We start from the raw sequence: 14,903 nt of genomic DNA, 5'->3' as shown, positions 1-14,903 counted from the left end.
TTTTAATCCTGCTGACGATATTCAAACCAGAGTAAGAAGTTGCTCGAAGTTCGACATTGACAGATTGCACCAGCAAAAAATATTCCTTGAATACTATCGTACATTGCGCGACAAGATGCTGTAGTGACCGGGATATGTTCGCGCTTCCGTGTTTGACTTCTTAAAAGAAAAAAAAACGAGTGGCGTGCTGATTTTTGTAGCTTCACACATCATCTCTTTTAAGTATTGATTTCACAGAACATGATTTCAGAAATTATTTATTATTTTGTATTTTTATTCTCTTCGTGATCCAAACGTGTTTAATAATTTTGTTTAATTTAGTATGACTGCTTAATTACGTACTTTTGTCGTTTCTCCGCTCTTTCGGATAGTCTGCTTTTTTTCTCTTTGAATAACATTTTATTCCATTCATATACGTCCTCGCCCTCAACAATTGTTGGCATATTTCTGTTGTTGTTGTTGTTGTCCTGAGTGGCAGTGGCACATACCCACAGTGGGGGATTGGCCAAGAATCGGGCGGTTTAATTAGGTGCCTAAAATAATAATTTCTTATGACCAGGCGCCTTAAATGGATATCTTCATTGTCGTTACCACTATCATCATTATCACTATTACGCACGCTCCAGCACGAGAAAAAGACGACGACTCCTTTCTGCCCGGCTCGTCCTTCGACAACGGCAGATTCCTGGACGCTCTCGCCTCCGCTGACGACAGTCCCTCCAAAGGCAAGCCATCGTCGTCGGCTCCTGGTTCCGCTGCAGCAGAGCACCGCCACAACGTGCGTACGAAGCATTCATCCCGGGCCTGTTGGTACGGGCTGTGCACGAGCAGCAGAAGCAGCGATGGCGGTTCCGGATGGCACCTCGGATCTTGGAGTAGCGCTTTCTTCGTTGAGCAGCGAGGTGCGACACTGCTACCAGCTGGCATTGCAAGCTCCCTCGCCCTCAAATGCCTTTATGCAGTTCTCGCAGGAAACGAGGCACTCGGTGGCCGCTATGAATGCGAACGAAAACAACCAACGCGTTAGCAGCAGCCTGGCAAATCTGTGGCATCCTCTCAACGTCGCCGACAATGGGCCCGTCCAGCGCAAGGTCACCGAAGCTGCCGATATCCACCGAAGGCAGTGCCTGGTCTGCGGGCACAATCCGCGTGTAGCCCGCCGGCGGAAGAAGCAGGAGCGCAGTGCCATGCAGGTTACCAGCAAGCTGAAGATCGACAGTTCCTTAGGCAAGGACCAGCAGCCGAGTACTTCCATGGTCGCGGCCCAGGGTCGAGGCATGCCGAAGTTCCAGCAGCAACTGCATCCGGCGCCATTGCCGCCGACGCGAAGCAGCATACACCATGCTACCATCAGGGCTGCCCGAGTCAGCGCTTCGTTCGCCGGTCAGGGAAAGCTTATTTCTATGCCGACAGCCACCGTCCCATCGACGACCAAGGTTCGCTCGGCTGCGCGGCCCTACTACGTGCACCGCTGCTGCAGACATCCACCACCCTTACTGCAAGGGGCGAACAAAGGAAGTCACGTTGGTTCGGTGGTTCCCCTGCTCCAGGAAGCCGTTGAGACTGTTTCCTTGGTCAAGATCACCATCTACGAGTTTGCCCGGTTGCTAGGTTTTGCCTCCGTACCCTTTCATTGGCATTCAATATCATTGGAATTTAACTCGCAAATGTTTCTTCTTTTTATTTTGGACGAGAATTAGACGAGCCGCGTCGACCACTCGGAAGCGATTTGTCCTGTGAAACGCCACTCTCCTTCCCTCCTGTCTTGGATGGTGGAGATGCGAACGCGTTGTCTCCGCCAGGACATGTGACCGCGCAATGCCACAAGGTCTCACTGTGTGGCATGAAAGGCAGAGTGGACGGCGACGGTTGGAGCCCTTTCCAGTGCATCAAGTAAAAAGTGCACGTTTGTTATGTAATAAAAGCCTTATTATAAGCGTAGTACCCGATTGTCACTGTTCAAGTAGTGCTCACATCAAACATTCATTAGTCGAGAGTTTTTTTCATTTATTTACCCTAAAGGCCCAGCTTGGGCATTACATAGGGGGGGGGGGAGAACAATTGATATAGAATATACAATGATATACAATATACATTGTAAGTCGAATATCCTTATATGAAGTAGTACATGCTATGCAACCGCGACATCACTTCTAATTCGACAACATCATACGCCAACAATTATTAAATTACACAAACAATAATATGACATCTGAAGAAAGGCAGGAAGAAATATTAATGTTATTAGGTCACGAATGTTTCATTAAGTGCTCGTTTGAATATAATATGGTCAGTTATTTCAGCTATATTACTTGGGAGATTATTCCATTCCGAAATGGCTAAGTGCAGACACGAAAATTGCAATAGTTTAGTACGTGCAAATGGTTGTTCGACCTTAAATTCGTGATCAATTCGTGAGAATTTTCTTTTCGCAGGTAAGATGTGTGCCTGAGAGAATATATTTGGGTTATGAAAAAGCTGATGGAAGAAAGTTAGCCGAGATATCTTTCTTCTAGTCTGCAATGGGATGAGTCCTAGGTCATGTTTTATTTTGGTGATACTTGAATGTTGTGAATAGTTACCTGTAATAAATCGCGCTGCCTTGTCCTGAAAAGATTCTAATTTGTTAATAAGATGCGTTTGGTGCGGGTTCCATATAAATGAGGCATACTCAATCTTTGAACGAAGTACGGTGGTATATGCAAGAAGCTTAGTATCACTATTAGCCTGACCAAGCGTTCGACGAATGAAGCCAAGAGATTTGCATGCAGCGGAAATAATAGAACCCACGTGATTATGCCAAGACAAAGTCGGAGAAAGATGAACACCTAGATATTTAAATGATTCTGTAGTTTCTAGAGCCTCACCATTAAGAAAGTATGTGTGTTTCGTAATTTCACTGCAAGTAGTAAATCTCATAAGTTTAGTTTTCGAGGTATGTACGCTCATTTGTCAGTCTGAACACCATCTTCCAATCCTGTTCAAGTCATTTTGTAACTTATCACAATCACCCTTGCATTTTAATGGCAGATACAGAACGCAATCTTCGGCATAAAACCGGATTTCTGAGTCTATACCCTGATGGATATCATAATATAAATTAAAAATAGAGTGGGTCCCAAAACGGAACCTTGAGGCACACCGGACTGAACAGGCTGAAATGAAGAACGGACATTATTGATAACGACAGCCTGTCGTCTGTTACTTAAGCCAGTTACTGTTACTTTAACCCAGTTTGTTACTTTTTCGTCAACATTAATCAGTTTCATTTATATATGAGGCGGTTATGAGCCACACGGTCAAAGGCTTTAGCAAAATCTGTAAATATGGCATCAGTTTGTGCAAGTTCGTGAAGGTTAAGGTGAATGTCTAGTTAGTTCAAGAAGCTGCGATTCACATGACCGGCCTCGTTGAAAACCATGCTGGTTTCCAAATAGAATGTGGTTGCTAGCCGTGAACTGCATGATTTGAGAAGATAATACGTGTTCAAATAGTTTGCATATAACAGAGGTAAGGGATATAGGCCTATAGTTTGTTAGCTTGTTTTTGTCGCCGGTTTCATATATTGGTATGACATGTGCCAATTTCCAGTCGTCTGGAATTTCGGCGGTGTCGAGAGACTGTTGGAACAATAGTGTAAGTAAAAGAGCAGAATAGTGCTTTGTCATTTTTAGTAGCTTAGTACAAATAGCATCAGGACCTGGACTAGAAAACGATGGTAAACGCTCAATAGCTTTCACAATTCCGTCACTTGTCACAGTTATACATTCCATAAATGGAGAACTATCAGAAAAATGTGTTGACTTATCTACGGGCTTTTCGTCACTAAATACACTACAAAAGAATAAATTAAACCGTTCAGCAACATCGATGACATCAATTGCAGCACCAGACTCAGTGTCAAAAACAGGAAACTCTTTTGTAGGTGCGGGAGAAATGACTCTCCAAAATTTTTTTGGATCTGTTTTTAGAAATTGCGAAATATCCTGGTTGAACTTATATTTGGCAGCCACAATATGTAATGCACATTCTTTAGAAAAAGATAAATATTCTGACTTAGCGTCAACAGATTGTGGGCTTCTTGCCTTTCGAAAAAAACGTTTCTTTTTATTCAGATATCGCTTAATCTCGCGAGTAAACCATGGCTTGTCTGCTGTTTCATAGATCCTTTTTTTTGGAATGTATTTCTCCCGGAGTCTTAACAACTCGTCACGAAAACGAATCCAGTTATCTTGCAGTGAACAGTTTTCATACGTTTGCAAGAATGACAAGTAAAATTCAAGAAGCTCAAAGTTGAAGCTTTCGGGATCTGCTTTAGAATAGTCATAAATCTTTTTTTTTTGTCGCGGTTTCTTCACGGTCTGCGTTTCAAAGGTACAATGTATGACACGATGGTCACTGGTATACTCTAGTACATCCACGGTAACATGGTCGGGGTGTGTTGTTAGCAGCAGATCAAGAATAGCATTGTTCCGCGTAGGGATTTCAACAAGTTGAGGCAACTCAAAATATTCTAAAAGGTCAACAAAATCTGCCCAATTGCGTGTCTGGCGCGTGCCAGGGAATTTTAAAGTAGACCACTCTATACTTTGAAAGTTAAAATTGCCGGCCAAAATTATGGGAGAGTTATTGTATTCGGATTGGATGGAGCCTAATACAGATTGCAGTTCCTCAGAAAAATCTTGTAGAAAGTCAGGTGGCCTATAGCATGCTCGAATAACCAAAGTTACAGCTGGTAAATAGCATGAAACCCAAATAGTTTCAAGAATGCTGTCAGTAGGTATGTGTACGTTTTACCTTTATATGCTTTCTAACGGCTATTACGACACCGCCTCCTTTTCTATCCACACGGTCTTTACGAAAAACAGCGAATGAATTTGAAATTTGTAACTCAGAATTGCTAACTTCAGGAGTCAACCAAGTTTCCGTTCCGATTATAACATCTGCATTACAAGCGTGAATCAGGGAAGTAAGCTGATCTTGTTTGTTAAAGGGACACTAAAGTGAAAATTGATTTCTTCTGCATCAGTAAATCACCGTTCTACAACACCAAAAACACCACTCTTACAACGATAAGACGTTTGGTAAGCCAGAAAAAGCGCAAGAACGAAATGCGGGTGGCGACGCCTACTTGAGTTCCCGCACCTGGGGGCTAGTGACGTCTTCGATTTTTGATGGCATCTTCTAGGGCCTACTAATTATATATACCGGTACAGATTGACTACATTGTGTTCTAAAGGAACCAAATATTAAACATGCCAAGTTTCGGGAACCTTTATTCAGCCAACGCGGCCCAAATGCGAAAACAAACTTTGGAATCCCTGACGTCACGCTGACGTACCGGCGCTGGCGTTTCAGCGCGAAATTCGAATACTGATTCTTGGACCTTCATTTTCTCATCTAATATTCAAACTATTTTCTTGAAATGACTGCCTGCAGGTTTCTCAAACAATACTTTATTAGTCTAAACTGATTTATTGTTTCCCTTTAGTGTCCCTTTAAGGATGCTACGAAAGTTGGCGGAGATGATAGAGAATGTAGGCGTCCCACTGTCTTTCTGCACGTGGCGACTGCGTCATGGGTTTGCATTTCGCTGGACACATTCCACGACCCTGCCCTCGGAATGCTGGTACCGATATAATCTCCTGCCTATCTTCAGCTTATCGAAAGATAGCTTGAACCTTTCATCGGGTTGACAATTCGCTCGAGCAAAGTCGCGAAGCTGTTTGCGCACGAATTGTATTCTAGGTGAAAAGTCCTCATCGGTCCAAACGCTTAATTGCAAATTTTTTAGCTTGGACGAATTAGCCAGAATGCTGCACTTTGTCTTGTAGTGCAGAAACATCACTATATTGACCGGTGCTGCCCTTGCCTGCGAGATCCAATGCGATGTGCACGTTCAATATCCGTTATCTCGAGGCCAAGGTGATCTCTGCCGAAGCTTTCAATGACAACTTGAGAAGCCTCGTAGCCTTCTTTCTCTGCCTCAGGCAAGCCTTTGAATATCAAATTTTTTCTGCGCATCCGATTGTTGATGTCATCAACGATTTCAACTCTGTTAGGCTCAGAATCCCGCCTATCAGAAAAGGATGAAAGATCGCTTTTGATATCATCGACACCTTTTTTGACTTCGGATAACGCTGTGGCATTTCCCAAAGAATCGTATAGCGAAGATACCACTTGCGAAAGGCGTTTCTTAAGGTCAGTTATACCTGATAAAATGTCCTTCATCTTACTGCTAATTTCCTTCTGAAATTTTTCACGCACAGACTCGGCATCCTTTAGCGCATCAAGAACCTTGGCTATCTTGTCAGGGCCGGGATTGACTTCCATGTCACCGCAGCAGATTAGGAAGTGAGCCGCAGAAAACATAAGAACGATCAGTCGCCCTCTCGGGCACCATGTAGCAAATAAACCGGCAGCGGCATGAAAACGAAGCCCTTCACTGCAGCTACACTGTAATCGTTGGCTATGGCTACCTATCCGCGCTCGATATGTGACAATGTCAACACCCATACTGTACACATATAATCATAGGCACCGGGCTTGGGAATTGCGGCGTGCACTGAGGTACAGTTTATAACGCTATGAACGTGCACTCACCTATAAAAGGCAGAAGAACGATATTTAGTGCTTTTCACAAACGCCGCAAATCCCAACGATGCACAATCCACAGGGCCCTTTTATAGCTGATCGCCGCCAGCAGGCACCGAATCAGGTATCACGTGAGCCAGAAGGCAGACGCAAGCGCCGTCCGTAGCGGTGACAGTAAACAGCTGCGTCGATGCACCGTGGTTTACGATGCGCTGATCACAGCCGCAGTACGAAGCTCGTGGCCCGAGATCCCAACAGGTCAAGCAGGGACGTCGACGGTATCACTATAAAAGGCAGAAGAACGATGTTTAGCGCTTTTTAGCGTGTACCATTGAAATTAAACTGGCTTGCTCTATGCAATAAATTGCCGTACCGTTGTCGAATCACAGGACTGTATGGCGGACATCACCATGACCTAAGTATTCTCGTTGAAAGAAATTGTGCGTATCCACCGCAAAGTGGGAAGCTATGTTGTGCGAACCGTTTTGCAGGTACCTGGCTATCCAGCATTGGTTGGGATTCTCGAAAACGATTCCATATGGATCAACTTGTGCCCGCCTATTGAGTAGTAGTGTTAGCGGATGGCCAGCGACCGACAGGGTGATTGTTGGGTTGTACATAAGTAGTGGGCTAAAGCAAACGATATAAATTCGGATTGTGACGTCATCAGCAACTACGTTATATACAATCGCACGAAGGCATGGCTTTTCACGCGGTGTGCGTTAAAACGACGACATTTTACCTGGGCGAAAAAATGGTAAAACTCGATTAACTTGTGCAATCATAAAGTCCGTACAAGCTAGCGCAATTTCTACGTAGCGCAAGCCACTATACGAGGAAATTATAGGACAACGGGGGCAGTCCCCGGTGCTAGTGCAGTCTATTACGTAGCCTCAAAACAGGGGCTGTTACAAGGAAACAAGATGAAAAAATTTGCTCGGGATGCACGCGCCGAGTGTTTCAAAGATCTGGCTGGCTTGGAGCGCGAGAAGCATGCATGTAATACTGGAAGTAAGAAACATAACTTATCATGGCGTAACGGGCAGAGCACTCGGCTACTTAGCTGGACAGCAGAGGTTCGATTTATCTACCTATCGACCTATCTACCGCGAAGCACTAAAGAATGCTTTGCACTACAGTCGCGTCGTCTAAGTCGCTTAACTTGATAGAGCCCTACTAGCGCGTACATTCCCTGCGTTAAAATGAATTCTTACGAACTTGGCTTTGCGACAGTAAAGCGGAACGCAACTTTTTTTAATGGTGACGGGTAATTTTTTGTTCCGGTCATCCTCGGGCAGCTTTTATGATTTACGGAGCCTAGATAACGTGGCTTGGAAGCGTCACGAGATGTCTCGGCTCTTCCTCCACCCCATAGCGCTATCGGATGCGGGCATTTCCTATATACAATCATTGTTTTGTTGGCGAAGTTAAAAATTACCCAGGAACATCATCGCTAGCACCTTTGTTGTGGCTTGCCAGGTACACAAATGCTGCATTCTCCGCTTACTTTTTTGTCACTTTCTTGCTAGCTTGGTCATCTGAGCCGTAGTCTCTAGAGCTCTGCAACCTGTCAGAGCATGAGAACCTAAATCGCTGAAACTGAATTTTGAAACGCATATCCGAGCTATGTTAACATACGTAGGACCAGCGCTTGCCAGTTTTTGCAACCATGCAGCCACAAGCAACTTCGAACCAAAATTTTAGACGGGATATTTACAAGCAAACGCTTTATTCAAATGATTTTCTTATCCACAGGTCTTTTTCCGCGAAGCTCGCATATGTCACTTATGCGAGCTTGATGATGTCTGCTTTAGCAGCAGAGTTCCGAAGTACCTTGAATGTCGTTCCATCCTCTTTATCCTTCCGTCCTATAGGTCGCGAACGTAACGTTCCAAGAGCGACATGCTCTCGTCCGTGTTCACAAAAGGGAAAACAACACTGCTTCACACGGCCGATCACAAGAAGGAAAGCTATCGGCAATTACGGTAATCGGCAAATGCGTTTGCCCTACTAACTTAACCATGCCGGGAGCCCGGTGACTCTCAGCGGGAGGGTAGGGTTTTGTTCTGTGCGCACATATTTCTTTATAGATAGGTGGCACCCTGGCTACCTTAAAAGGACGCTGAAACACTTTTTTCACCGTAGTAAGAAAACGTTGCCGATTTGTCAAGGAGGCTGCTGTCAGTATGTGAGCCCAATGTCATTGAACTGCTTGCAGCAGATAATTTACGACCTCGTGTCAAAAACAATAAAAATCACTTGCACTCTCCTTCGCAATGCGTCAGCACCGACGTCGCAAGCACCCAACCAACCAGCATTGGCGGATTTCGCTATCACGAAAACACCCTCGGTAACGCTGTTGTTGCCAACTTTAAGTTAAATAAAGTATATATATATATATATATATATATATATATATATATATATATATATATATATATATATATATATATATATATATATATATCCATACATACATAGATGCGCTTTCAAAAACGAAATGAAAAAGTAGTTGATCTTTGCACTTCCGGTCTACACGCGCTGTTTCGCGCAGCTGAGCCTGCTGCCCGTGAGATCATACATCACACCGGCGTGCTGCGAAGCGTAGACACCGCGGTCGCCACGGAGTGCTGCGACGAGCTGTCTGGCCGCTTGACTTTGCTCTGATTTGTCTCTGTAAGGGACCTAATTCCTGGGGCATGGCGACGAAAGGCAGCCCGAACACCCATCTTGAGTCGAGAGAGCGATGCAAACGTTTCAACCAGAAGTAGCGTCGTAAAGAGAAAAAAAAATGAGAATGGCCAATTTACAGGCGGGGCATTACACCCTTTCCAACCCCCCTGTGTAGTTTCCAGCGTGCTACTGGAGAAAAACGGAGAGAGATGGCCGCACATTGGTGTGACAGCTACCTCTGTCTCCGCTTATACATGAAGAATTCGAAAAACTTTCGCGGCAGCAGATTCCCGAGACAACATCCTATAATAGAGAGGCCATTCTATGACTACTTAGAAAACGGTTTAGGGGCTCCTTTAGGCCTATGCGGAAAAAAACTCTGAACTCAAAAATGCGATTTACTATATGCACCAGAGGTAGTGAACTAATGCCTCAAACATACTGTATGTGAACTGGCTTAAGATGATTGAAATTGGAAGTATTCTTAATTTCCGATTAATCTATCACTTTCACTACTTCCAAGGATGCCGTTCGAAATAATGATAGTTAGCCGTGAGGAGGAGGGGGTCATTCTTTTACCCTTGTGCACAAAGGCCATCTGCAAAACCCTTAACACGTATGTAAAATCTGCCCGACTGGTGGCCAATCCCCATGAGTGGGTTTGTGCCATAGACTCTGAGGTCAGCATCATCGTCATCATCATCATCGAAAGGTGCCACCACAAACAGGGAGCGAACACGGTTACAAAATTAGATCGTAAAATCCCCACCAGCTGTAACATAATTAAAATTAGGTATGTAAGGTGTGATTAAATGCAACTTGTGGTTTTGTTACGTCACCTCTGTACCCGTATGCCCATACACAATCTGTATCAAGCTGAAGCTTGCTACAGATTGTGTAGCAAGCTTCAGATACAGATGTACACCGCTGAAGCTGCGTTCCTGGCACAGCCTGTCTGAATATATTTATTACTTGCATGAATATTTCAGTGAAATCGAGATATTTCACCTGGGGCGAGAAAATGATACAACCTGAGGGATAGAATAGCAAGTGGTCTCACAATAAACTCTCCATAACAGAGTCTTTCATAATATGAAATAGACGCAGCACATACGTACTGGACTGCACAGAGGCGCCCTATATGCTTTTCATCATTTCTTTTTTTATATGCTAAACATGCCTGCCCAGAAGGGCGCTGGAAGCGGCTAAAATTTATTCTACACTCATATGAGTATCATACCGCGTGCCCTTAAGCGATGAACTTCACTATGAACAAAATCTACTCGATTAGTGCCAGCCAAATAAGAAATTAAATACTGGGGATTTACGTGCCAAAAGCACGATTTGATTATGAGGCACGCCGGAATGAGGCACTCCGGATTCATTTTGGGCACCTGGGATTCTTTAACGTGCACCCAATCCTCGGCACACGGGCGTTTTCGCATCTGAAAACCCATCGAAATGCGGCCTTAGCCACTGCGCCACCAAGGCGGGTCAAGTGTGAGCCAAGTACTGCCCATTCCGTTAAACCCTGGCGGCTCACCAATGAGTGTGTGCAAAAAGGAGATGCTAAAACGACAACACTAATCGCTTTTACAAAATCAGTACGCATGAAACACACCTAGCATTAAGCGGCGTAGCCCAGCATCTTCCAGTTCTGATGTGTAACAGGGGCCACAGAGATAACAGAGATTATTCACATACAGCACGCACAAACAGTTCCCAACTCATCCCTTTGTTTCACCGGACCGGGGTTCGAGGGTTGTGGACAGGTGTAACGTCCGGTTTCTCGTCTGCTACAGTTCAGTTAGGCGGTTGCGTCTAGTTTCGCGATTAAGTTTATGCAAACATTGTAGAGAAGCGTTAGGTTTAGCTTTATAAAAGTCTGCCGATTCTTCATAACCTAATCGCTTCATCGCCGTGATCAGGTGACTAGACCAAGCTAAAAGATGACAAATTCCGTACATACTTCACGTGAGAAAAAATCTGCTAATTACCATCTCTTACCATCGCACACAGACAGACATAACCGCAGTTTGCGTAAATGTCTACTTGAATGCGTCCGTCGAGACAGCCGGTGCAAGCCACGGCTACACTGGGTCACTTCGGCTTTTCCTCTCCACACCACTCCGCCGACAAACGAAACCACTATGGACACATTGCGTCGTGCTCTCCGTCGCTTTTGACTTTCCACTCCATAGAGGAGGTGAAAAAAAAACGAGAAAGGAGCGCAAAAGCGGGCCGTCGTTCCTTTTGTTTCTTTTTTTTGTTTTTCTTACTCTGCCGAGGGAAAGTGATGGTGTTTAATCTGTTTTGACGGCCTCGTGCCAGACTGCAGCATATCAAGAAATGAGTTGCGGCAGTTGTTCACTTTGAAGTATTTAGAGCGATATGAATCGATGAAACAGCTTTCGAATCGGTAGCGCTGCATCTATAAGTAGTATCAAACAATACCCACTACGAAATGCCATATCTAAACAACCTCTTCTTTAGAGCGATCTATTTAGAGGAGAAAATTTGGGTGACTTATCTGCGCAGCGTGCTCAAGTACGTTATGTCCACCACTGCAGGTGGGATGAAAAATATATATAAGAATTAAACTCTAGCGTTTTAGGTGTGAAACCACGATTATCATGATTATAAGGCACACCGTCGTTGGCGACTCCGGAATAATTTTGACCACCTGAGGTTCTTTAACGTACACGCAATGCATGGCACATGGAACGAGCGTTTTTGCATTTGGCCCCATTGAAATGCGGGGCACCAAGATTGAGATTCGAGCCTGCCGCCTTGGGGTTAGAAGCACAGCGCCAAAGCCGCTATGCCACCACGGCGGGAAGAGTGAGGGCGACCCTACACAGCATCAGGCGATACATGATGCCCGCACCAGATGGCATTATCTACACTATTACGCCGCCTTGACGAACCAGACATCCGGCAAATCACTGCATACTACAACGACGACGGGAAAAACGGAACGGTTCCACAGGATTGGCGATACCTCATAGGTTACGTCAATTCCAAAACGTGGCAAACTCTCGTGCCTGCAAAATATAAGTACCATATGCCTCACTTTGTGTGGTGGCAAATGCTTTGAGCACGTAGTTCTTATGCACATGCAGCCTTACTTCGAGAGGAACCAGTTTGACAGCAATACAATAATCTCGTACGGCTGAAGTCTGTCACGCAATGATATTGTGGATGGCCCCAGTACCACTCAAACCAGGGCCATTTTAGTTTCAGCAGCACTTGAAAGGGACCTTCGACAATGCCTTCTATGACCTCATTTTAAACAACCTTTCCAGCGCCCTACGCGGTAAAGGCAACAGTGCTTATGTCCGAGCCTTTTTACATTATTGTATGACCACCATAGGATTCTGCAAAATTTGGTCAGGCATCGTAAAGCTTCACGGCGGAAGCACTCAACAGGGTTCGGTTCAGTCTTCCTCCCTGTTCATCGAGGCTAAAGTAAAGCTACCGCCGTTTCTAGACAAACTTGAAAACATGCAGCGTGCCCTGAAGTGTGATGACTTATCATTCTGGGGGAACACAGGGTCAGACGATGCCATTGGGGACGCGCTACAGTAAGCCGTAAGCTTAGTACTAGCGTATGAGACAGCTCGAGGACGCACCTGCGAAGCAGAAGTGGCACAAGACGCCACCTTGCATCTGAATGCCTAGTTCATTTGGAGAGTAGGCATACTCCGTGTAGTATACGCCTGCGCATACGATACAACGACACGGCCACATACTCTACACTTACGACGTCAAGAAATAACCCATGTAACACATTTGATAAAGCGCGTTACCAAGCGCTGCCAAGGCATTTAGAAATAAAAAGTGGCTCCAATCCACGCTGTGAATGTTGTTGGCCAGCGAAGCTGTGGTATTACTTGATCCGATAGACCAATGTGACGTAGCGTTGAACCACATCGTGCCGAGACTGAACACATCGCACCTGCGCATATCGACGTTGTTGTTCCTTTCATCGCTCATCTTATTTGCGGTGCCCTTAAGACATCCTAGCTGTGGATGACTTGCTTAAGGCAAGAGCCACTGCGTAATGTCTAGCCTGAGCACGACGACGTTGTGCATATTCACGTTGCTGTTCCCGTCGCCGATCGTCATGTTCACGCTGATCTTCGACTGTCCTAAGTATGCGTGGCCTTTGCATAGCGTTATCTCAACACATCAGAAATCAGTAGCTAGGCGGGTTCTTCTTTTAGTTATGAAAGCCTGTCAACGTCACTGTTTGCTTCGCATGCCACAGTGGCCGTTCCAGGCGACTGCAGCGTATGCAACCGTAACGTTTTACCGGGAAGCGCTTCCGGTGAACGCGGTTTGCGAAGGCGGGCTTTTTCGTTGTTTTTTCTTTCATCCGCACTGCCAGCGCCGCCGTTGCCGCGGATGCAAGCGCCATCTGGTGTCGCTGCAAGGAACCCAGCGGCGCAAACGGCGCCCCTTCCGCTGTGATTGGTTGAGTTTTTGCCTAAGGAGATAAAGAAATCCCAGGATCCTAGTCATATACCCCTTTGCTGTAAAACCTTAACGCCAATTCGTACAAGCCCTCATAATCGGTTAATTAACGTACTATCTCCCCTACCATAGCCTCACTCAGCCGAGATGAACAAGATCAACACCCTTCTCCACACGGTACTAAATGCAGCGCCGGGAGTACCCCCATCATGCGTCTACGATGCTCCGGCTACGACTTGGGGTGAAAAACACAATCCCAGGACTGGTGAAGGTCCATTTAACAACGAAATTCCACGCATCCAATAGACAAGGCAGCGGTGACTCATTCAATCCGAGCTGGGAAACTCAATGCCAAGAAAACCCCTGCAAGAAGAAAGCACACCTTTTACACCTAGCATTCCATACAAGATGGAGGTTGCCCCATGGTGTTCCTCCTAATATGCACCCCAACAGTAACAAAGGTCGGAGAAAGGTCTTCTCTGGTGACTGCACATCACACACATAGGACCTATACACACTATCACCCGGCACCAGAGGAGACGTACCATGTGTCTTAGAGTAATAACTAACACATACCATCTGAGGATTTCGGACATGCTCTACATAATAAAAAGCGACACTGAGGAGGCTTCTATAATCCTGGCCATCATACTCGTTTCGATCCTACCGGCACCGGAAGGCCCCACCACAGTGGTCGCGGATTCGCAAAGCGTCTGCAGGCTTTGGTGAAAGAAGTCGCCACACCGTACACAAACCGCATTCTTGCATCAGTGAACCAGAAAGCGTTACACAGAGTGCGTATCGTGTAGACACGTAGAGGCGCTTCTTTCCAGCCTAATAAACGTTATAGCTCCATAACTCGCTAACCGGATGCCATTTGGAGTTTCTTCTCCAAGATCATTCAGGTAGACGATTCCTGAATGAATCTTTGTCGCCATCCGGCGACACTTTGCACTCAGGGAGGCCAACTTGATGATGTATGGGGTTTTTTTTGGCGCAAGGGCCAGATATGACCAAAGAGCGCCATACACATGGTGATCGGTTTTCAATGAATTGTTCGTGAAGTGAAGAAATGTACTTCGAATGGTGGATGTGGCATGGCTGTAAATAGGCCTAAAATCAGTCGCTCTGGATTGCGTAAAATAAATAAGTATTAAAAC

This window comes from Dermacentor albipictus, chromosome 2, assembly GCF_038994185.2.
Source record: "Dermacentor albipictus isolate Rhodes 1998 colony chromosome 2, USDA_Dalb.pri_finalv2, whole genome shotgun sequence".
NCBI lineage: Eukaryota > Metazoa > Arthropoda > Arachnida > Ixodida > Ixodidae > Dermacentor > Dermacentor albipictus.
The sequence above is the reverse complement of the archived record's forward strand: the minus strand, read 5'-3'. Positions refer to the sequence as shown.